Source organism: Phycodurus eques, chromosome 8 (genome assembly GCF_024500275.1).
Source record: "Phycodurus eques isolate BA_2022a chromosome 8, UOR_Pequ_1.1, whole genome shotgun sequence".
NCBI lineage: Eukaryota > Metazoa > Chordata > Actinopteri > Syngnathiformes > Syngnathidae > Phycodurus > Phycodurus eques.
This window is the reverse complement of record NC_084532.1, coordinates 23,042,755-23,067,965: the sequence shown is the minus strand read 5'-3', so window position 1 is coordinate 23,067,965 and position 25,211 is coordinate 23,042,755. Positions and strand designations below refer to the sequence as shown.

The following is a 25,211-nucleotide window of genomic DNA, read 5'->3' as shown; positions in this document are numbered from 1 at the left end:
AGATTGACACGCAATATGTAAAAATCCGCTATATAGGGTCCATATACATTATTTTTATAGTTTTACCCCTACCACAGGTTAAACACATTCAAAAACGAAATAGTTTAGTTTTGGAGTCACACTATTACGAAGAAGTCATGCCACTAAGGGAGCGGTTGTGGCTAACGTTGGCTTGTTTACAGTGCTAATGCTAGCTTAGTAATGCTAGCGCTGCTATTTCGTTGAAAGTGGATGTGTGTTCTCTGTGACTATTTTATATTATCAAAACTACCCACTTTCATAATCACATACCATTATGAATGGTCATGAATCGTGCTCGTGCATGTTAGTGTGGGGTGTGGCTTTGCATGTACAGCGACTCGGGAGGGATTAGTGAAGTGAGGCTACATTCAAATCTTGCTAGTTGTTTCAAAACTGCAAACTCCCTTTTAAATAGATGGGCTAGCCGAATTCAGCATAAGGTAATGATAAACTTAAATGTCTACCTTTAAAAAAAAAAAAAAAATATATATATATATATATATATATATATATATATATATATATATATATATATATATATATAAGGAGACAGGTATGTAGGTCGGAAGGTACTTTATTCACCCACAAGGGAAATTCACATAAAAAGTCTGCTAGCTTAATGCTAACATCCAGTATAATGTGAAACACCATAGACAGAGTAATTGAAATGAGCATAGATGTTATTGAAAATGGCGGCACGGTGGCCGACTGGTTAGAGCGTCAGCCTCACAGTTGTGAGGACCCGGGTTCAATCCCCGGCCCCGCCTGTGTGGAGTTTGCATGTTCTCCCCGTGCCTGCGTGGGTTTTCTCCGGGCACTCCGGTTTCCTCCCACATCCCAAAAACATGCATTAATTGGAGACTCTAAATTGCCCGTAGGCATGACTGTGAGTGCGAATGGTTGTTTGTTTGTATGTGCCCTGCGATTGGCTGGCAACCGGTTCAGGGTGTACCCCGCCTCCTGCCCGATGACAGCTGGGATAGGCTCCAGCACGCCCGCGACCCTAGTGAGGAGAGGCGGCTCAGAAAATGGATGGATGGGTTATTGAAAATATAAACCTTCAAACAACTGTTACTTTAACCCACATGGAGCAACGACATACAAACAGCGCATGCAATGATATTCACCGGCATATATTCTCTGCTCTGTGGGAACAATGACTACGACTGAAGTTTATTTGCCTCTTCTTTTAGAGCTTCTTCTCCTAATTTGGACTTGGCTGTATACTGTAGTAACCCATTATAAAAACAAATAAAAATTCTAAAAAATCTATGACCGAGCAGGAGCATGAACGATGAACTGATATAGTGAGGGGGACACTGTAGGACATGATTTTGAAGATCAAAAAGCCTTAGTACAAACGTGTCGGACCGAGTAGCTACCGTGCAGTGGAACACAGATGCGATGCGCTGCTATCTACTGCGGTGTTGAGCTTGTGATGGTTTCTATCGGCAAACTCTCATGGTTCTAGATTTACCCTTTTGCTGTTGCCAAAACAGCCAACAAGTTGTCAGCGTGTATCGTCACAGGCAGACGCACATTAATTGTCACCGTCATCTTTTAGCATCTGCGCGTTCGCTTACATCCTGCCTGACCCCTCGTTTTGCCGTTATCTGCTCACCCCATCACCTCCGTTTGACTTATGTCCATTTTATTACTCTTCCTGTCCCCTTTTGTTTCTGACTCTCACTCTTTTGCCCCCCATCTGTTTCTCATCACACAGCAGAGAGTCTGCTGGTTGTGGCCACGAGGGAGCTGGATGAGATAGAGGAGAAGGAGAAGAAAGTCACTTATCCTTTCCTATCAAATTCTGACTATGAATAACCATCCAACTGTTTTTTTTTTTTTTTTTTTTTTTGTGTGTGGAAGCATTCCTACATGCACACGTGTGGAAAACCAGCAAATAAACCCCCCAAAAAGGAGAAGTGAGTTAATGAGCTCCTCCAGGGATGTTTGCCTTTTTCATAACCAATGCAAACAGATATTTGGCCCGCTGGTGCAGCCCTTAAAGACGCACATAAGCGCCTCAGTGCGAGGAGCTGTCAGACCCTGTTAGGCTTGGCGTTCCTGTACCTGCGGTTTGGATCTCTTTTCAGAGGAGAACCTTTTCCCCGCATCAGGAACTTCCAGAGAGCAGCGGGAGCCAACGTGGGGAGGAAAGAGGACAGACAGGAAGGGAACGCCGAGGGCCTCTCGTTATTGTAGTCATTTGCTGAAATAACTTGGATGATTTGTGACTCACGTTAAGGATTTCGTGCCACTTGGAACAACCGCGTCCTCATCGGAGCCACTCCATCGCAGAGAGCGCATTTGCGTATGAATAATATTAGGATACCTTCAGTATCAATTACATTCCTTCCAGATGAGCCCCTGAAGAACTCACGGCTGATTAAAACAAAATTTATTTGTCTTTCTCCAAGGGGGAAAAAGTGGAATAGATTTGCTTTTTAAGGACAAGAGCCACATTGGCGGCTTGTCCTCCTGGGTGGGCAGAGAGGCCGCAGAAGAGCCGAACCCGAACAGACATCCATCATAATGATTTCACCCACAGCCATTGATGCGTCCATAATCGCCAATAACCTTTTGAGACCAGCGTCGCTTTTTGGGCTTATTTTTCCTGCCGCTAAGAAAACTTTGGTTTTCCTACCTTGGCATCTACCTCTTTAAAACAAACACAATATTTCTTCAAGTTCATACAACCAGTTTTTGAAGATTCATATTGCAGTCTACTTGTTCTATTTCTGGAAACTTAAACTTGTATTACTAGCTAGCTAGCAAGATATTGTAGATAGATAGATTATCCACAAAGAAAATTCCCATGTAAACATTTTTTTTTTAAATTCACATTGAAACCCGGCTAATAAATGTCATGGTATTGTTAATTAAATATAGGGCAAGTGGCTAAAATCCCTAGGAGGGGAGTTGGTTATAGTATGATTTTGCAAATGGCCAAAGTCCATGAAAAAGGGCAAGAAATCAAAATGGCCAACAACCTTTCCTGTTGATATGCAGAGGTCCTGTTATGATGATGAACATGCATGCAGTCAAATTTTTTTTAACTCTCCGCAATACATTTTATGGTTGTTGCCTCTGAGACCCCTAAAATAAGTATACCGTGAACTCCTGCTTATTCGCAGTCCGCCATTCACGAATTCATCTACTTACATTTTTTTTCCTACGCAACCTATCACAGGTATTTGCTGAAAGTTATTTGCATATTTTTTTATGTTGTAGTATTAGTATTATTGTTGTCTTATACTGTGGAAACGATGCATCTCAATTGACAGACTGTTATGTTTATGATTTATGTTTAAGGGTAATGTTGTAAAATGAGTTTAAAATTAAAGTGTTTTTGGTTCAGGGTCTGTGGTATATTTCTAGTTAAAACTATTAATATACGTAATTGTAAACCTTTTTGGTGGGGTTGCGTCAGTTACTCGCGGCAGGGTTCTGTCCCTATTGCCCTAATGTATACGCTAACCTAAACAACAGTTGTTGCTGTTTCTCTTGAGTCACGAACAAATTTCTTCTCTTTCAGACAGTCACTGATAGAAGCTCGCCTTGCTCGTGCCAGAAAGATAGACGCTAATGTTCGTGCTGGTGTCTGTGCTCACTGCCTCTTGTTTTGGATTAAGGTAATAAGTTTGTTTTCTTTATTTTAGCACCAATTTCCCTCAATTTGTGCATTGCTTTTCACCCATAAATGTACTAATTTGAGAACATGACAGCTAGTCAGCATAAGACTAGATGAGTGAGACCGTGTGTCTCCAGCCCATTTGCAGGGCTGTCACTTGTCTCGGTTTCCAGAGGTGATGCTCAGCATTTCTTTGGGTCAGAGCATTTCATTCGGAAGCAAACAGCAGCCAGGTTGGGAGTAAGATCATTTATGCTTAAATGCATTCTGTCTCTCTTCATGGCTGAAATGATTTTATGTTCAGGTAAACTACTCCCAAATCTTCAGGTATTTTTTCCAGAATGGATTTCAATGGATTTGACAAAACTTGGTGTGCCTTGCCAACAGAGCACAAATATAATCAGCGATATGGGTGTCAGAACACTCCCAAATGCTAACGCACACAAAGTCAGCGTGCTGCTAAATCTATTATTAGCCCGTGTACAGTCACTTGTGTAAAGACAGTATCATTTACAGTTGCCCGTAATCTGCCAAGTGTGTGGACATGGCTTGAAAAGTAAAAATGGAAGCCATGTGATCTATCTATCGCCAGATGTAAAAGATGTAGGAAAAATGGAAAAGATCTCACTGTGGGGCCCATCAAACGTTTGAAGTGTCAGTCCAACACTAGCAATAACAAACGAAGAGTGCAAATGTGTCAGATTTTTTGCCATTGATCTTATACTTAACTTCAAACTTGCGTTGGACTTCATTTCTCAGCAGCCTATAAATCTACACTCCTTAGGGGTGTTGAGAGAGCAATGAAGGCAATTACCGCTGTGATTTCCACATAAGTGAGTCTTCCTATGTGTCAGCTTTGTGGGGGGAAATAAAAAGGCACAGAGAAAAATGGACATGGAGTCAAAAAAAATGTTGTGTTTAAGTCTTGCCGCCACGGTGCTGGTGGTGCCTTCATGGTCTACAAGGACAAAGCAACTATAATCGACCCACGGTCTTCGCGGGGGTTGAGGACCAAGGCTTGCCACAAATAGCGCCCCCATTAAAAAAAAAATTGCCTATATTATTACGGTGAACCGCTGTCTATTCGCGATTGGCTATTCACCAAGTCACGTTTATTTCTGTGGAACATCTCATATTATTTTTTTGCTCTTTCTGTAACACACTCAGATGCTACGGAGCTCTGGCTAATAAAAAAAGTATTAATTGGTCTCAAGAAAGTATGTTGAAGTGACACATCTCAACTACTGTAAGAGGAGTTAGTTTAATTAGCCTAGGTTGTGCATGGAAGTTATGGAAAATCCTTGCGATGGTGTGTTTTTGTTCTGCTGAGTGGCTATGAAAAAGCTCAAGCTTAAAATTTAAAAACAAATGACGTCGGTCTCGTTATGCTAGAAAATGAGTATTATTACAGCCCTGCGAAGGCTAAACGCGTGCTTCTGTGGATTTTTTCAAAATCAAATCATCTGTGAGCCATTTCGTTTTCAGTGTAAAGGTTTAAAATGACATTAAAGTGTTTTGGGATGATAGTTTGTGGTATGTTTACGGTTTAAACTATTAATAGAGGAGATTATTCACGTTTTAGGGGACAGGTCAATGACTCACGTTTTTTTCGCTATTCGCTATGTAGCCTTCTAACCTCCATGAAAAGAAGGGTTTACTGTATTAACAGTTTAACCCCGCATATAATCATAATAGCTCATATTGGCTCCTTGTGGGGTTGGATATCGGAGACTTCTCATGATGATGCAAAGAGAGGTCTCCATTGCTATTGGCAGTGGTGGAAATCAACTGATCAGATGGTAACAGCTTGCTTCTCAACCTAAGGTATAGGTGGAGCCCAATGAAAGACAGTCGTTTGCGATATATTATGTATGTAGCACTGAGTCAAAACGTAATAAAATGGTTAATAGGGAAGTAGTATACGATATATTTACGGGTTGCGAAGCAGTTAACATACATGCTAGCACTTCCTAGTGCGGTTTTCAAATTTTGAATCGCATATAAGCAGTTTCGCTAATGTAACCTTATCAACGAATGCGCAAAAATCAAATTTTCTATTATTGTTGGAAATTTGCAATTTTTCAGGATATAGAGTGTTCGCGCTTCACGTTTTGCGGCTTCAGTGCTTCGCGGGTTTTCCCAAAATATTTATGAAAAAATAATAGAAATAAAAAAATACAGCCATATTGGCAGCCATATTGCGGAAAGACACGTTGTTTCATGTTGATGCGCGCGAGAGAAGGTTTCCCTGCATGCCAAACAAAGAGATGAGTGGACTCAGAGGCTTTGTACATGCCTGCACTGATTGGTTCCCAGCGCGACATCGACCAATGAGAGCACACGGTTTTTCCCCTTTCGCGGGGGGTTCTGGTCCCCATTAACCGCGAAAAACGAGGGAACACTGTATATATATATTTTTTTTTTTACAAGTTCTACAGAAAAATGCGGAAGTAGGGGAGAGTTTTTTTCCTGTGTCTCATCCCTCCTCCAATCCCATCCTTGGCTGTTAGCATGCATTAATACAAGTCATCTGGTTTTCCCACGTCGTTATAAGGTGAAATGGAAAGATACAATGTCATCAGATAATGTATTTGTCTTTGTGACAGACTTGGTGAAGCCACATGTGGCTCATTGCCCAAAGTTGTACTCCCTGTTCCAAGTAACTGTAAGCAATCGTGTGTTTGTGGCTCAATGTTAACTAGAAGTCTGAGACAGCAGCTACCGTGTGAGCCGGAAGACCTTATATAATGCATTTCGTGCATCTCCTCTATTCAACCTCTCCTCTTCTGGCAAAAATAATACCAAAAAGACATCCGTTTTAAATTACCATAACAACAATAGTCGCACCTGGTCAACATCCAGTTGTTTCCCACAGACAATAACGGAAAAAATTAATCCGACTTAGTCTGTCACAATTTTCCCACCTTTATTAACTTTTGAAAGTAACATTTTTGACATTCTTAAGTGACATACAAGTTGTAAAAATAAGCGTACCTCTATATAACGTTCAAACCACAAAACATTATTATCAAGCAATTGCCGCACTGGACAAAAGTCCAGTGGTGCCTTGAAATACGAGTTTAATTTGTTCCCTGACCCCGCTCGTAACATAAAACACTCATATCTCAAATCATCTTTCCCATCAAAAAGAATGGCAATGCAATTTGGCTGTTTCAGCGTTTTTAAATAAGGAAAATCGGACTCTATAATATTGTTCTTTATAAAAAACCTACAGCAATGATCTAATGAAATAGAATGTCAAGAATTAGACAGTTTTTGCCCCATTTTTCTTCAGTTTAATGAACAATATGCTGCTCTTTCTGGTGTGTGCACCTTGGCCACCTGAGGGCAGTATAATAGACATGCAGATATCCAGTACATGGTGCACCTCAAAACTCCTAAGTAAGCCACAATAATATTAGTCTCTCTTCGCAAAGGAAAAATAATATAAACATCTGAGTATTGTTATATTTTCTGTCTACCTATGTTGCTCCACCATTTGAGTTCATTCTTTGCTCTCACAAGGTAAGGAAGGCAATGTGCAGTAGTCTGACATCCCCGAAGTTTAGTGCAATTGTGTGACCTTCCTCCCCCCTCCCGCCCCCCCATCCTTTCTACGTGTTGGCAAGTTGATGACAAACACTTGTTTCCACTCCAACTCTCGCTCCCTATGCAATCTCTTTCACAAAGACTGAGTTTTTTTTGTTTTGTTTTATTTTTTCTGGTTGCCTGTCAACAGCGGCACACTCGCCTGCGCCTTGTGTCTCCCGACGTGTTGAAACCATTACCTTTGACAATCAGCTAAGGACGGGAGGAGAATTCTTTGGGGAACCCGTGATTTGTTCCAGATCCACATTGCAGCACAACGACAAGACAATAGTGCTGTTACAGTATATAAAATATTAAGTGTCATAGACACGCTGGGGAAAAAAACAAAGCTCAAAGATTCAAGTCGTAATTCTACAAGAATAGTCATATTTTCAAGAGAAAAAGATTTGTTTCAAGATAAATCCCATTTTAACAAGGACATTTCAAAATCCCCATCCCAATTAGCACCTACTACTCCTTTCAATCAACAGGTCAAAATGATTTTCAAGTCCTGATATTGATGATAATCTGATGTTGATGTGAGAGAATACTGAGTAATTTATTTATTTTTTTTAAACCTCAAGTGTAACTTGACAAGATTCTCTTCAATCTACATTACTCATTCTTATGCAGGTAAAAGATGACTCAATTCTCACAATCTGATGATATAACAGTATTCCTCAATTGCTAAACCACAAAAGGTAATTGTTTTTTTCGTTATGTACATTTACAGCGTGATTAGTGTATATATTACACAAAAAGGTGTTTCAATTTTCAATTATACCGATACTTTTAGGCCTAATACTTGTTTGTGCTAAACAGCATTTTTGTTTTGCAAAAAGCATTTCTACTGTGAGCAATAAAAATGATTTCGAGAGCTTTATAATTTAATCATTGTTTTCTTTTTTTCCATGTTGTGTGTAGTGACTGTTCAGTGGTATTTTTCATTTTGATTGACTCGGGGGGTCTGTTTTGAGGCAATAGTTTGGTTTTGCTGGGGTTTTGTGAATGTAGTTTGAATTTTAAATTTGTGTTTAAGGTTTCGAGAAAATGGGTTCAGGTTTCAAGAAATGTGTTTTAGCAGTGGTGAAAAACTGTATCCTATAGAATACACAACTTTATTCTCGCCGTATTCTGACTTTAATGGCAAATATACAACTGTATTTAAAAATTGTTTTCAAATTACTGTATACAACTTTATTCTTGTAATATTACAACTTTTTAAAACAAATTCTCAAATACACAACAGTTTCTCAAATTGTTCATCAATCAAATTATTCTCATGATTTTAACAACTTTGTTGAAAATATACAACTTGTTTCATAAAAAATATATACAACCTTATTCTCTGATTATGACTTTGATCTCAAAGGTATGCAACTTTTTATCTTAAAATATACAACTATTTTTCTTGAAAATATACAACGCTATTCTTGTAATACTATATGTCAATCTAAAAATATTAAACTTTTTATCTTGAACATTTTCTTTGCTAACTTTTGTTTATTAACTTTATTTTCCTAGTATTGGGAGAAAATCTTTTTTTTCTTCTTCTATTTTTATAAAACGTAAACAGCTTTTTCCCTCAAATACAGAATACAACTATTCTAAAACGTATGTTATGTCATTTTACGAAATATACAACTTTCCATTTGAAAAAATGACTTCATTGTAATATTACAACTTTAATTTACAAAATTTCCTCTTTTTTTCATCTTGAAAATACACAACTTTTTTCTCAAAAATACACAACTTTGTTCTCATATGAGGACGACTTTAACATCATGGTGTAAGTTCTTTCTTTTTCCACTGTGGCCCTAATACTCTAAAAGAACCTCTAAAAAGTGAACTTTACTTATGAACTACAAATCAGTGCTTTGTTAGCCATGTTGTGTCCATTACAGCGGATCCCTGTACAAACATACATTGACCTTAAACCCGACACCCACTGGAAATAAGTCGCTTATACTGTAGAGAGACGAGTCGGAGGATGAAATACGGCTTCATAATGGGACGCTGCCTCGAACGTAGCGCGGGTGGTCTGGCTCAGTGAGTTGACATATGCATCAAGAAGCAATAAGCGTGTGCGCGCATCCAAGTTAAACTCTACGGAATGATGGTTAGATTGATCTGCTGCTCTCTGATTCTCGGTCTACTCAGCTGTGCACCAGGAATCCTCACTGGGCCAAAGATCTCACCCACCCACATTCCATTAAACTGGGAAGTCAGACAATGTTGAGGAAAAGTGCATTGGAACGCAGTTCAGACTCTGGGCAAACTGATATTCCCGACTTCATTGAGATGCAATAATCTGACATCACACAACTACAGTATGACGGCATTCACTTTTTTTAGGCTCCGAGCACCTGAAACAAAGGCCCTATTGAATTTCTTGGGTTTCGTTGTCATTGTTATTCTAAGGACAAATAATTCACAGTTTTGAGAGCGTTCACAAACATGTACCTCATTTTACAGGCCAGTCGTTTGTGGGGAAAAACTGACTGATTTGGGGATTTTTTATTTTTATTTTTTTTCATTTGGCAGCATAAAATTTGGAAATGTGTGCAGTGTGGACTCAGCCTAAAAGACGATATAAATCTTATTCAATGTATCTGGATTATTGGTTATACTAATTAGATATTACCATTTACCACTGCAAGTAGGTTTTGCATGGGAAATTTACCTGTAGCTATATTACTATATTATGACTTTATTGTTTTAGTATATACAGTGGAGCCCCGCATACTCGCGCTTCGGGACCCAGTTTTAAATTTTGATTTTTAATTTTTTTCAATTTTCTTTTAGTTTTCTTTTTTTGGGCGGAACCAACCCAATAAAACTCTCATTGGTGGTTTATTCTCCCTTATACTATCTTTTTTGGGGTTTCAAAAAAAAACAAATTTTCCCACTGCAATTATAAAAGGTTTTTCGCTTTTCGTGGTCCGGCCCGGTCCCTATCCGCTGTGAATAGCGGGGGTCCGCTGTATTTCTTTTCCGTACTCTGTTGTACTATTGAAACTGTTACCAAATGTGATTTAAGTGCAAACTACACCTGTGGACACATACAGCCCGAAACAAAATACAATCTATGATTATCTGCGTTTTGATTTTGCTGTTTGACACCTAAGTATTTTTGCATGGAAAAATCTATATATCTATGTAGATATATAGCTATATCATCTCTCTATTAAGTTATTAGTTCAAGTGTATGCAAAGAAAATTAATTACGTCTCATTTGTAAGTGCCGACAGTACAATGAGCTATTCACAAGATCGTCAGCCATTTTTTTAGTGGAATGCTTTGAGGTCGGAACTTCACAGCCGTGTCTAGGCCAATTTAGCTGAGAAACTGTTTTGCGAGTAGATTAGTGAATATAATTTCCTATTTTTATAGCGTCAATATAGTCTAGACTGACCTGAGGTGGCGCTCCTATTTTTCATACGGGAGGTTGGCAGCACGTTTGACACACCTCTCCATAAAATTCCACTCCATGTGGACGACAGACCAACGAGCAGCCACCCACTCGGCCCTCGCTAATGAACATCAAGTAAAATGATTGCCACAACTGGCAGCGTTAACAAAAGCCGCTTCATACAAAAGAGGAATTCGGGGCCTCACCGCTGCCAATCGGCATCGTGTTACATCGCGCAGGTGTACCTAACAAAGTGGCTGCTGAGTGTCATATCCACAGCGCACAAGAGCACATTTATCGTGCAGTCAGAGGCCTTTTGCACATAACTTCCACTCGGTGATTTCTTCCCTGCCTGAAGACCGCGGAACCGCAGAGACGTGATTTACTCTACTCTATTAATATTTGTGTATTAATATACTTCTATATTCGAAGACAGCGCATATTCTGGACTCCCCCTCCACCTGCTCGTCATTCATTTGCCTTCCGCCCCATCAGAAGCGGACAATCCCACGTGTGTGAACGGCACAGCGCGCGCATTCATCTGGCGGCGCACTCGCACGCTGACATGTTTCCCTGCTAATATGTTTGCACAACTCTGCCGCGAACCACGGCCAATCACACGGTCGGTCGTCTGGTGCAGTGGTTCTCAACCCCTGGTCTGCGGACCGCGCCGGTGGGTTGGGGCTGTGCGATTTATCAAAATGTAATCAGGATTTCAATTATGGCGCCTCACGATCATAAAAACATTATCATCGAAGAAAAACCCGTAAAGGTCCCATGCCGTCTATTTTTTAAAAATATTTTTCATAATTTTTGTTCTTTTATCGGGTTTGCAAGATAATTTAGGTTGGAAATGCCCAGGATACCCTTTTTAAAGCTTTCCTAGCTGCATGCAGTTATATTGCGGTGTTTTTTGGGGGGTTTTTTGTATCGTATTGATAGTGTCTATAATTGCAACTTGAATAGTGCTGTTCCCAAGCGATAGATCAAGTCGAGTAAATCCCCACTCAAAAAACAAGTACCAAATTCACATCCTGCCCTTAGCAGACCGGTACTGAGTTGAGGATCATTTGGTAAAGAGCCAAAAAGAAAGAATAACTTTCTTTTAACCGGTCTGTGGAAAAATTGCCGCTTCTTAAAAGGTTTGGGGCCACTGAGGTGGTCGACCGGGAAAAGACACGAGATTAAGGAAGATGAGAGGTGAGCCACCCACCGAGTCTCGTCGTGCATTGTCTCATCTTTCCCATCTTCTTCCTCTCGCCCATCCTTCCCGGAAAGCAGAGACGACTCACTAAGTACGTTTGATTCCTCGTCTCATTTGCTCTCGGTAAACTCTGCCATGTGTGCGATATTACGTCTAAACTGTTCCAGTGCTGGAAAAGCCACACTGCCGAGTGACAGGTGAAATTGAGCGTGATGTGAGGGCTCAGAAGGGACGAAGAACACCTTGAATAAAACTGAAAAAAGAGAAAACAGTGGGACCTCACTGTCATATCACTTTGGTTGCATATACACGGTCCTCAGTTCATGATGTGTACTGACATGCGATGTTTAGAACAGTGCGCAATGAACTAATTTGTGCCTCTTGAAAATACAATACATGATGATTCTCTGCTGTGTCAAACCGCTGCAGTGGAGCACCAACTATTGGCGAGGAAGGCTTACTCAGTCATTTAAAAAAAAAAAAAAAAAAAAAAAAAAAAATGTATTGCCTTAAGTATCAGCAGCCTTCACGAGCACTTGATACCTTGAAATGAGGCCGGTATCAGCCCAATACGATACCTGGTATCGGTACTCGCCCAACTCTATTTGTCAGGTCCTATAAATTGACATTTCGAGATATATCCCACACTCAAAAATTCAACAGATGTTGGTAGGAGTTCTGTAACTCCCAAAAACTTTCTCACTAACGACACCGAATTGAAAAATATATAGTCCCTCAATCCAGTGTCATTTATCAACATTGAAATTTGGTGACCATGTTTATCATGAATAGACCCACAGAAAAAGTCTCAATAACCCATGCCTGAAAAGACAGGAAGTCTGCCATTTTGGTTTGAAGTGGCTGTGTAAAGGTTATTTTGGCCATTTTGGAGGTCCTTCAAAAACAAAGTACTACTAGAGAATTTGCCAAATGCTACCGAATGGAAACCAAGTATATAGGCAGACAAACAACAATAAATGGCGAAACATTTGAATTTTTGGTATTGCATGTGGGTGGTAATGTTTGGTGACTCACCTTAAAACACGCCCTTATTCAGGATATTTTCCAGCGGTCCTTCAAAAATGAATACGTCCTAAAGATTTCGTCTGATTGCTGCCAAATTGGAACCACGCTTGGTGAAAAATGTGAGTTTTCATCATGGCATGTGAGCGCAGCTTGATAGCATAGTTTTGATGACTCATCAGAAAACACAAAACTCAATTCCACAAGGTTAGATTGTGATCAAATGTCTTGTATGTGATGTGATGCCTTGAAGAGACTTGTTTTGCTTCAAAGCAGCAATTTTGTGGTAATTTCAGGCATTTCCAGAGGTCCTTCAAAGACGAACGAGTTCTTGAGGTTTAGTACCAAATCACTCGTATAAAATTTGAACCATACATACTAGAGAGATTGTAGATAGACAGAGGGTTTTTATGTTTTGGTCGTTGTATGTGGCAGCGGAATATGATGACTCAACAAGAAACAGAAAAGTGTAATAACCCATCTCCACAAGGTCAGATCTTGTTCTTGGTCCCACCCTGAAACTCATTTGAGTATGTAACCAAAATGTTCGTGTCATTTTAGCCATTTCCACTAGTCCTTCATAGACAACAATACTAGTCAGATGAGTGGTGCTAAGTGGCGAGAACTCTTTTTTTTTTTTTTTTTTTTTTTTTTTAAACATTACATTGCATCTAAATTTGACGATTCACCTTAAAAGGCTCAACTATAATAACTCAGTTTCACAAGCCCAGGTCAAATGTCTTGTAAGGTGACAATGTGAAATGTGAGGATGCAATAACTCGACTTTTTCAGTATCACTCTGATTTTCTTCATATTCGGTATTCTAACGTCGATTCCGCCATTCAGACGTGTAAGGGCCTGTTCATCTTTGCCTGCAGCTTTGTTTTCCTTTCCCTCCCTTAAGACCACTACCATCAACCTGTACTATGTGATTTTCCTCACTCTGATATTCTGCTACCCTTTGTATTCCCGCCTTCTCGTGATTCCTTTCCTCCCGTGGTAAGGATTGACCAGGTCACACGTCAAACGTAGGGTATCCTAAATTATCTTTGCTTTCTCTACTCCTGAATGTGAGATGGAGAAAAATTCAACAATATTCAATGATTCAACTTCTTGTTCATGATCCTGATATTGTTACCTTCACCAAATATCTGGATATGTTCTCCCACGTGCCTATCCTATTAAATGTCATCTGCGCAGACTAATTGGCTCAGGGTGGTGTCGCTGCACATTGAGCTGCTTGGGAGGGTAAATTCAGGGGGCTACTATGAGTTTATCCAAAGGGATGGGGGGGGGGGGGGTCATAGGGAGGCTAACGAGGGAGGCAACCGCCCCCTTCAGTCAATCAGGCTCAGAGAAAGTCCTGGGAATTTCAGAGGTTGAAGTGCTGTTCTGAACACGTAGACGTCTGAACCTTCCCTCTCACCCTCACCCTTCTCTCCTGGAACGGTCGCTGGGCAAAAGCGTCATAAAACACGTCCATTAACCAGCGGGGTCAGACGGATTTTAATGAAGGCTGATGTAACGTGAGTCTGCCTGTCCCGAACAGACAGCTGGCTTCTGGTTTGGATATTTTTTTTTTAGTGTTTCCCTTGAATTCTAACTGACCCGCAGAGTTTTAAGAAGAACCCCCCCCCCCCGCCCCCCACCCCTACGCTATTGCGTACTCACTCTGGGGTTTCATCTAACACAGTAGGACATCAACTGATGTGTAATGGTACCAGAACCTTCGGGCTCACTGCCTCCTCTTCATATTGTCTTGCCTTCTTGTTTCTTTGCTCCTCTATTGTCTATTTTCTTAACATGAGGTGGAAAGGTGGAATAGTAGTTTGCACGGCTGCCTCGCAGTTCTGGGTTTGAATCTCAGTTCAGGCCTTCGTATTTGGAGTTTGCATGTTCTCCCCTTGCTTGCGTAGTATTTTTTTTTCCAAGTACTCTGGCGAGATCCCAGCTGAGTTTGGGCGAGAGGCGGGGTACAACCTGGACTGGTAGTCAGCCAATCACAGGTCAAATACAGTATAGGAAAAACAAGCATTTACCCTCGGGGACAGTTTCGAGTCTTGGGTTTTCTCTGGGTACTCCGGCCTTTGGCGGTCGTGGCTTGAATGGTGCCCCGTACGAGCCCTTTGTGGATTACTTATATTGTGTCTTACCATCATTTTGTGAAAAATAAAATCTCACTAGTGAGAATTTAGTCAGCTTGGTTAAAGCGCTTCTGCAGTCGAGGTTCTATTTATGTTTACTAATTTACTAATATGTTTGGAATAGTTTTCCCCCATCATTTTGAAGCTTTAGGGTTTTATTTGCCTTTTTCAAGTCATACCCCCCAATAATTTCAATGACTAGAAATGTATTGCTCTCGTCCAAAATCTTACTAAATTCATACGTGAACCGCCTCTAATTACCAACCTACTCCTCCAAGTGACTGGCTAGCTAAAAATAAAAGGCACGATGTAAGAAGGGCGCAGTATACGAGAGCCCAAACGATGTCGAGAGGTGAGCAAGGCGTTGCTGAAGCGCTCCACTGGCTTGTGTATAACGGGGGGGGGCAAGGCGAAGGGAGCACAGGAGATGCATGGGTCACATTAGAAGTAGGTTCAGTGAGAGGGCTCCGCTAATTCCACTTAGTCCTCGACAATCCTGCCTCACATGCGCACACACACACATACACTAGCTCTCTGCTGGCACCTATTTATGACTGCTTGTCAGTGTGTGTGTGTGTCTGAGTGAGAGTGAGACAGGGGTGTGTTAGTATGCACGACCCCGGACGCTGAGTTCATGTGAGACCAACAAGTGTCCCACATGGAAAGTTGCATGCCTAGGCACACTGGAAATCTTTTTTGTTCCTCCACACACCTGTGCCGTACACAGACTTTCTTGAGAATGTGCAGGCCACTGTCCAGTGTTAAAAACCCCGAGATAAACGTTATAAACTGACCTGCAGAGAACTACAATGGACCCTCAGAACTCCTAATTGATTGTTGGGTGATTTGTTTTGGATTTGCGGTTATTTTTCCTCATTTCAAATAATGGAAAAAGAATGAATCCAATTCAGGTGTTGTACTTTTTGGCCATAATAAACCATTTAACCCCGGTTCTTACTGACATTTTGTCATAGTTATTGTCACTTAATAGGAACGCTATTTGTCTTGATATTTGTAATAGAAATTTACCAGAATGGCCTGCTACATGTATTCGGATTATTGATGCCCCCAAAATGTTTAGAATTGCCTATATTAATAGTTTCAATTGTAAATATAACACAACGATGATCAACTACATTATAACTATGATCCCAAAACATTTTTTTCATTTCAAACACATCTCACAAAAAAAGGCTTACAAAAAAAGGCTTAAAAATGGCTTACAGATGTTTTAATCTATAGAAAATGCACCTGTATGTTGCCTTCAAAACCCGCAAAAATACCAATTGTCAAGCAATCACTAGACATCCAACATTAGTTATCTTGATATTTTTAATAGCCGGGCAGCAGAGCAAAAACATACAAATGCAGCGAAGGCATAGAAGTGTATAACTTCAACATACTTCCTCGACAACAGTTACTGCTTTCCTATTAGCGAGGGCTTTGGCGGCATCTTGTGGCATTTTATGGGATTACCGAACGAGCACAAAAAAAAACACAAATAGGTGAGTTGTTCAGCAAATAGCTGAGCTAGGTTTCACAGAAAACATGCAAATCGGTGAACCTGTGAATAGGCGAGGGTTCGCTGCATTTGTCATAAGACTTGGTTAAGCAGCATGTGACTCATTAACCTAAATTATTGAACGCCAGTTAAGATGTATTTGGCTTATTGTTTCAATTTTGTCGAACAGCAGCTGCCGTGTTAGCCAGAAGAGAAGACCTTGTATAGTGCGTTCCATGCATCTTCTCTGTACAACCTCTCCTCTTCTTTCAGGAATCAAGCAGAAAATATTGTTATGACATTATTTTAAGTATTTCCATGGTCCGTGGGTCTGGTGTACTGTCTGTTGTATAGTAAGAAAAACACTCAAGCATACACACGCACATCAAAGGTGCTATCCTTGGTTTGGACCTCATTAATCTATTTAAACTAAAGATGAACTAAAGTTAGAAAACAGTGACATCCCAAAAGACAACAACATTCCAGAGGGGCCAAGTGGGTCTCAGAGGAAATCACTCAGTCACATTCCAGCCTGTGATCAATCAGCCTGTGGCCCAGACAACCTGAGATTAACCTCACGCAGTCCTTCTGGAAAACTACCTGTCTTCCATCCCTAAACAACCCCTCACCGCTGATGTGTCACCTTTGATGGGAAAAGCAGAAATGCAGTGTACAATGGTGGATAGTTTTGTTATTAATCCCCAGGGAAATTCATGGCCTTTGCGCTGACTGTAGCAAAGCGCCCGCTCTTGTTAGAATTCAGTGTAGAATATTTTCAATGGAAATCTAATTAGAAGATTTTGCAGGTTAGGTATTTACATTACATTTACGGCTCCGTTTCAGGACACCGTGGACCGAACTGGATGGCCTTGAGACAATGGGGGGATGGCAAATAGATTTTTAAACTGGCGACAAATTAGCTAATATATGCCCCCTGGAGACGGGCCTGGCACAGGAGCTTAATTCGACTGTGCCAGGGCTCCAAAGCTGTCCGGCGTCCACATTTTATCTGTAGAAAGCCTTGACAGAATGTGAGAAATGTGGGAGACCAACAGAATGTGGCGGGCAGGGAGTGAATGTACTGGCATCTGTGGTGAAGCGTGGGCCAAGCCGCAGGGCGCCCATTACGGATGGCGTTAATGTCGGGCAGCGCTCGACATTGTTGTTAGAACCCATTTTTCGTATGATCTGCTAAATTCTTGTGAGAGCGCATGTACTTGGTGGTACATTAATGCAGTCTAAGCCCCCGATTTCCAAACACTGTACTTAAAGAAATTATCCAGATTCACTATTTTGGTTCCAGTATGATTAATGTATTTAATACAGTGGAACCTCGATTTAACAGACCCGGAAAGAACTGACTTTGAATTGAATGGGCAGAAACTAGTTTCCGAGACTGGACCCACCCCTCCCGAGCAACAGCGATAAGGGCACAGTCACAGCAGTATTAGAAAATCACAGCAAATTTTGCTCCGATAAACTTCAAAACCTGTTCACGCTTTTTTATATTTATTTACAATAATATTGTTGGAGCTGTTTTTAAACCACTGAAAAAAAAGTACAAAATAATAATTTTGTTTTACTGGATGTTTTGAGGCCATGAAAAGAAGTGCTTCAAATGCATGGACAAACGGCTTTAACGGACGACGCCTCACCTCTATTAAGTCCGTTAAATCGAGGTTCCACCTTACAAATATCTTTGTTCCTCTTTTTATGGCCAGATGGCGGCACAAGCAGTCGCAGCGACCCGGCGCTCTTCAAGTTGCAGCAAAGTTAGTAGTTTTAGCAGGTTTGTTTTGTTTGTTTGTGTATTTTTACCTCCATACTCCTGAGTGTGAACAGCCATCTTTAACCTCTCGCTATTGGAGTCTGTAGTCTCCACCTGCCTCAAATCAACCACCATTGTCCCAGTACCCAAAAAATACAGTGAGCTCCCCGAATGACTATTGCCCAGTTGCTCTAACACCCGTAATCACCAAATGTCTGGAGAGACTATCCTGTCTCACAACAAGGACGCTCTTCCTGATGACCTCGATCCCCATCAGTTTGCACACAGGGCAAACAATTCAACAGAAGATGCAATCAGCACAGCACTCCACACAGCCCTCACACACCTGGATATTGCGAACATCTATGCGAGGATCCTGTTTGTGGATTTCAGCTCTGCACATACGCTCATACTTGTACCCCATAAATTGGTTACAAAGCTGAGCAACCTGGGCATCGGCCAGTCACTGCGCACCAGGACACTGGACTTGCTCAGCAACAGAACCCACAATGTCAGAATGGGAAACAACACCTCCTCCACTCTCATCCTGAACACGGGAACACCTCAGGGGTGTGTCTTCAGCCCCCTCCTTTACTCCCTATTTGCATATGACTGCTCTCCCATTCACACCAACAAATATCTGGAAAAATTGTGCCATACCCATATGCATAACTACATATACAGTAATATGGTCACTTCTCCCAAATGTGAACAACTGTTTGTTGTGTAAATGCTGTCTTTGGATAATTGTGCTTATTTCTTTTTTTTTTTTTTTTTTTTTCTTTTTTTTTTTTTTACCTCAACACTGCAAATTATGGATGCCAAACTGATTTTTATTGTTCTTGTGACAGTGACAATAAGGTTCTATTCTATTGTTTTCTATTCTGTTTTATTCTATTCTATTCCATGCCAGCGACATATAATGACAGGCAGAACAAATAAATGCTCTTCCATTCGATGGCTGAAGGTACTATTAACCTGTGTATCCACGCCCGCCATTCATACAACAGAATAATACCTTTGTGTTGAAATTCACAGAAATTACAGCAGCTCCCTCTAGTTAAATCTCCAATTAAGACTTATTACTATACTCTCGAATTTGGTTAAACTGCACCTAGTATGCAACTAGTTTCATGACCTGCCACGCCCCCTTACATCTGGATTTTGGCCTGATTTTCTGCTGCTTTTCTCAGATTTTAGAACAAACACCTTTTTTCTTCAGATTTTTGTATTAATTGGTCTATTTAGCTCTTTCAACTTTCGACAAAAATACTTTTTGACTTTGACGCCTCACTGATTTTTCCCGCCCGCAATCAGACTGTTTTCTGGCTTTCGCTGTGTTTTGTTGTTTTATCGCATGTTTTCCTTCATTCATGTAAAATTCAATTAATGTAAAAACACTGTGATTTATCCCCAGTACACTTACGTCCCTTGTTTTCTCCGCATCTCCGTCTCACAGCCAGCCTGCAGATTCCTGGCCAGCATGTAATTGTCTAAATGCTTCTGGATGGTAGCGGGCTATTTGGTAATTAAGGGGGCCAATTAAGTCATTAGTGCAACAGTGGGACCGCCGTCTGCCTGCCGACACGAGCAGATGATCGGGGTTGATACACACTGCCTTGCAGTTTTTCCACATATTTGCGCAGGTAATTACAGCTTGTATGTGAAACAACCTCAGATGTCCTGCTTAAAGAGAGGAAACGCGTATGCCTGCACACTTTAAAGCAAATCTCCTGCTCCGCCATCCCCCTTTTTCCTGTGTGTGTGTGTGTGTGTGTGTGTGTGTGTGCGTGTGTGCGTGTCTGTGTGTCTGTGTGTTTGTACGTTGTGTGCAGATGAGCAGTGAGCGGCAGGACAACAGCAGCCTTAGGACATGTCAGGCAGAATGATTGAGTGAGGAGAAGCAGCAGCAGAAGTTCAAACACAGAATCCTTCTCTGTAGCCCTGACTCATCAGATGCTTCATTAGGTACACCTTAGCGATCACCTTCCTTCCACACTCCAAAAACATATTAGATATTATCTGAAATTTCCCATGGGTGTGAAAAGGGTTTAAATGAAGTAACACTCAAAATGATTCATACCCTGGCCAAATTTGGGGTGAATGTGTTTTTGTTGTTGGTTTCTTAAGGTGTAAATGACAAGACTGTAAGAAGTTGTTGTTGTTTTGCTGTTGTTGTTTTTTTAATCAGTTTCTCAATACATGCACATATCCAAAATTCTAACTGTATAGTCTATTAGAATACTCTAGATCAGGGGTGTGCAGACTTTAGTCCTCAAAAGCAATGTTTGATTTTTAAATTGAACAGATGGCATAGTCAAAAGTAAAATGGTTTATTTTAATAATAAAATAAAGCATCCACAGTTTTAATTGTTTTTTTAATTTAATTTAACTATAATCAATTGACAATTATTGAATACAATGAATATAAATGTTTGTGTGCCAAATTATTTTACTAATATTTGTTGTTTTATTATTTACAATAAATCAACTAAACAATTTTTAATGAATACAAAATAAATTAAAAAATTACATTCATTTTAATGAAAACAAAAATAAACGAATGCAACAAATATTGCAGGACTATTGATAATGTGATTGCATGGTGGGCCGTATTAAGAAATAGATCAGGCCATAATTTGCCTACCCCCTGTTGTGGAAAAGATTTTTTTTCCCTCAAAATTCTCAGGGATAGCAACAATTTTCAAACTGTAGAAAACAATCAAACGGGCAAATGTGTGTTATTTCCAGTCTCTATATTTAACATTAAAATAAATCACTTAAACTCCAAAATTCGGCCATGCTAGGAATCAATTTGGGCTTACTCTAACTGTAAGCCCAAATTAATGTAAAATTAACAATAAAAACAATGCATAGCTTGTGACAACAGACGGTAGCCCTCTGTGTTCACCTGTATTCAGTAAAAGCAGTGCAAAGATATGACATAATTTATTGTAAATTATTTTGTGGACCCCAAGTTACTGCTTAAAGACCCCATCTGAGAACAACTCTTTGAGTTGTCCGGTCAACTCCGGTCAAGGTACACTGATGGAAGTGGGCACTCTGCTTGAAGCTGTCAAATGAGCTCCACCTTACCAGCAGGACGACACCCTCCTGCTGTCATCTCCTCCATGATAGTCGGATGTCCACCAACAACAATTAGTCACATCTTTCAAGTCCAAACTGGTGCAAACCTTCCTCAAAGATTGGCCTCCGTGCTCCGCTGCCCAGACTGACCCCGGCAAACTGCCAGTCTCCTAAGCGCTCTGCTGCACCTCTGACTCCCATACCACCTCCCACGTGACCCCTGAACCTCTGCCCAGGAGTCAGGCGCCACCGATATGATCCTTTTTTTTTTTTTTCTCCGACGCGGGCCGGTGGCCTCAACTTACAACGTGACCCAGGGAAAATAAATAAGGGTGTTTATTTGCTGGGAGGCCCACAGACTGGAGCCAGCCTGGAGATACCTGAGCTGTTTTGTGGCATATCTGTCTTTTAACAATAGGCCGTGATGGCAATAACATTATCTGTGGAGGCCTTGGTTTTAGACAATAACACAATATATGTTGTAAATGTTTAGTTTGAGAGTAACCTTTAACTTGGAGTGGTTTTAAACGGCTTGAAGCCTCCTTTTTGGAGAACTGTTCGCTATCTTCCGAACTGCAGCTTGTTGTGAACTGAGTTGAGTTCACTGCCACCATACAATGCTTGTATCTTAAATTTTTGCTTGCAAGTCAGTCGGCGGAACAACTGCTCATATCTTGAATAACTCATAAGCAGCATGTAATTACTTACTCCCCAACGTAAGTAATTACATGTAACAAAATTGCGTAATTTTAGGGCTGCACGATTATTGCCAAAATAATAATCATAATATTGTAATCACGATTATTAATCACGATTATTCCTCATCAGGGAATTTTTTTTATTTTATTGTACTATTTTTCAACAAACAATATGTAACATGAATATTTAAATAAGAATAAATGATAGACAATAATAAAAATAAATGTACCCGAAAAAATTCTACTTGACCAAGGTCTAACGGAATAAATGTACTATTACAAAGTGCAATCATGAATTGCAACTTAATGGAAGCATCCATCCATCCATCAATTTTCTGAGCCGCTTCTCCTCACTAGGGTCACGGGCTTGCTGGAGCCTGTCCCAGCTATCATCGGGCAGGAGGCGGGGTACACCCTGAACTGGTTGCCAGCCAATCGCAGGGCACATACAAACAAACAACCATTCGCACTCACAGTCACACCTACAGGCAATTTAGAGTCTTCAATTCATGTATGTTTTGGGGATGTGGGAGGAAACCGCAGTGCCCGGAGAAAACCCACGCAGGCACGGGGAGAACATGCAAACTCCACACAGGCGGGGTCGGGGATTGAACCCCGCACCTCAGAACCGTGAGGATGCTCTAACCAGCAAATACAGTGAATCCATGAAATGCAATAACATTAAGCTGTAAACATCGACTTTTCATTTGAAAATCCTCTTTGTCAATAGAGTGAATTGTCAAAGACTCTACGTCGCCATTGTTCTGCTGGACCATTGGTCAGTTGTGATTGGTCACAAACTGTAAATAACTCGACAGTGATTTCCGTTCCGGTTTACTCTCAGGGTTTTTGTCATTGCAGGCAGGTCAGCCGAAAAGTTTGTTTTTAAGCTTTGGAAGTTGGGACCGGAGCGCAGTGCCGGAGCGCAATGAAGGCTTAACCATACGTTCGCCCCCTGGTGGCTGGCTGACTAGGTTGTGGGCACTGCTACAAATGAAGCACTTTTCATACTTAGCAGTGCCCGCATTTTAAATGTAAAAAAAAAAAAATGCCGTTAGTTAATCATGGCAGCCAAAATCACGATCATGTTTAAAATTGTATTCGTTGTGTAGCCCTATGTAATTTGATGACAAAATGTCTGTAATTGTAATTCTTTACATTACTGGGAGAAAACGTGTAAATGAATGACAGTTGCTTTTGGAAAGTTCCATGATTAAAATTTTTTGTTACATTTAAAAAATAGATGCAAAAGCTCAGATTTGTTATTTTTATTTTTTATTTTTTGCATATCACATCCTCCTCCTAAAGCCGACACTTGTGATTGGCTCACTCTGGTCATGTGCCATTCTGCCGGAGTCTCAAACATGACATATTTTTTCAAATATGACCTGGAAGCGCCACTTTGTGGTTCAATCTGTGAGTTTGTCTGCGATTTTGAAAAGGTTAGACTAATAGTTACACTTTTGAACCGTTTCATCTTTATAATTTCGACTGTTTTGTGGAATATTCACTGAGTTGTCATATAAAGCGCTATATATAGCTATATATGCAAACACATTTTTATGTATTTCACATTTCATCATGTTGTGTTACTGTATCAGTTTATTTTTTTTTGTGCAAAGACCAAATATGTGGTTAATTTCAAAATCATGATCTATGGTTTTAATCTTAATCTAATTCATCTTTAATCTAGGAATTGAAATACTTAACACTACGATGACATTTCCCACAGGGTAACTTTTAATTGTAACTAACTACATTTCCAGAATTTTCATTTCCAAACTGCTCATAAGTCAGGGCACTCGTATCTCAAGCTATTACATTTTGACTTATATGGTCTCCATGTGCCTTCGAAGAGAGACAATTTTGTGGTTGTGCAGCTCGCACCCTTTAACAAGTCTTCGCATTCTCCAGACCGAGTGCCGCGCACATTAAGCAACAGTCTTCACAGCTGACCGCGGAACCCGATTGTCAAGCTACTTCAGTGTCAACGTAACTAGACAAGAAGCATGCGCCATGACCGGCCATTGTTTTCACATTCTGTGAAGTCGCTCCTGCGTGATGAGACGGCCACACCTCGCTGTGATCTCCAGGGCCTGTGAAGAGGTCCCGAGCAGACCGGAGCTGTCATTACGGCACAATGACCGCTTTGATGCACCGACGACTCGCCGCTATTAGCACCATCGCCACTACAAACAGGGCTCTACCATGGCTGCAGTAACAGTACGGAGACCAGGTGCTTACAGATGATGAATTACCGCTTCGCTTGTTTCTAAAGAGTTCATTGCGAAAGTCAGCCGCAGAAAATGTTAAGCTGCTTTTATTGGGAACAAATAGCATGTTGGCCAGCAGCGTTTGGAAGTGTTCCCAAGACGGATTTCCCTTTTTAACGTGGCTCATGTTTCAGATTAGCTCAAGCAGCGACCACACAAGCTAAATCGGTCTCCATCTCACTTGACTTCCCTCTGATTCCCACCCACCGCCGTCACGTCTGTCCGCTACGTATCTCTCTGACCTCGTCGCTCTTAGGGAGCCAATCAACCATTGTGTTCAGATTTAATCACAAATTGTTATAATTGACAATAATGGTTTCCATGTCAGCTGGGCTTGCGCACACATATTTGGAAACAAGCTTGGAAGCTAAGGGATCTTCAACAAAATGTTCCATGGCACTGAAACATTTTAGCATTTGGCAAAAAATAGGAGTTTACACAAGGAGTACATTACACACTATTGGACCCCTACATGTTCATTTATGGCGGCACGGTGCGCGACTGGTTAGTGCGTCTGCCCCACAGTTCTGAGGACCGGGGTTCAATCCCCGGCCCCGCCTGTGTGGAGTTTGCATGTTCTCCCCGTGCCTGCGTGGGTTTTCTCCGGGCACTCCGGTTTCCTCCCACATCCCAAAAACATGCATGGTAGGTTAATTGACAACTCTAAATTGCCTGTAGGTGTGAATGTGAGTGTGAATGGTTGTTTGTTTGTACGTGCCCTGCGATTGGATGGCAACCAGTTCAGGGTGTACCCCGCCTCCTGCCCGATGATAGCTGGGATAGGCTCCAGCATGCCCGCGACCCTAGTGAGGAGAAGCGGATCAGAAAATGGATGGATGTTCATTTCTACCCAGTTCC

General features: G+C 40.9%; 1 protein-coding gene across 1 annotated transcript in view; it reads right to left on the bottom strand.

Moving 5' to 3' along the window:
• trabd2b (TraB domain containing 2B) overlaps positions 1-25,211 on the bottom strand; it is a 78,674-nt gene that overhangs the window by 41,750 nt on the left and 11,713 nt on the right. The window lies entirely within an intron of this gene.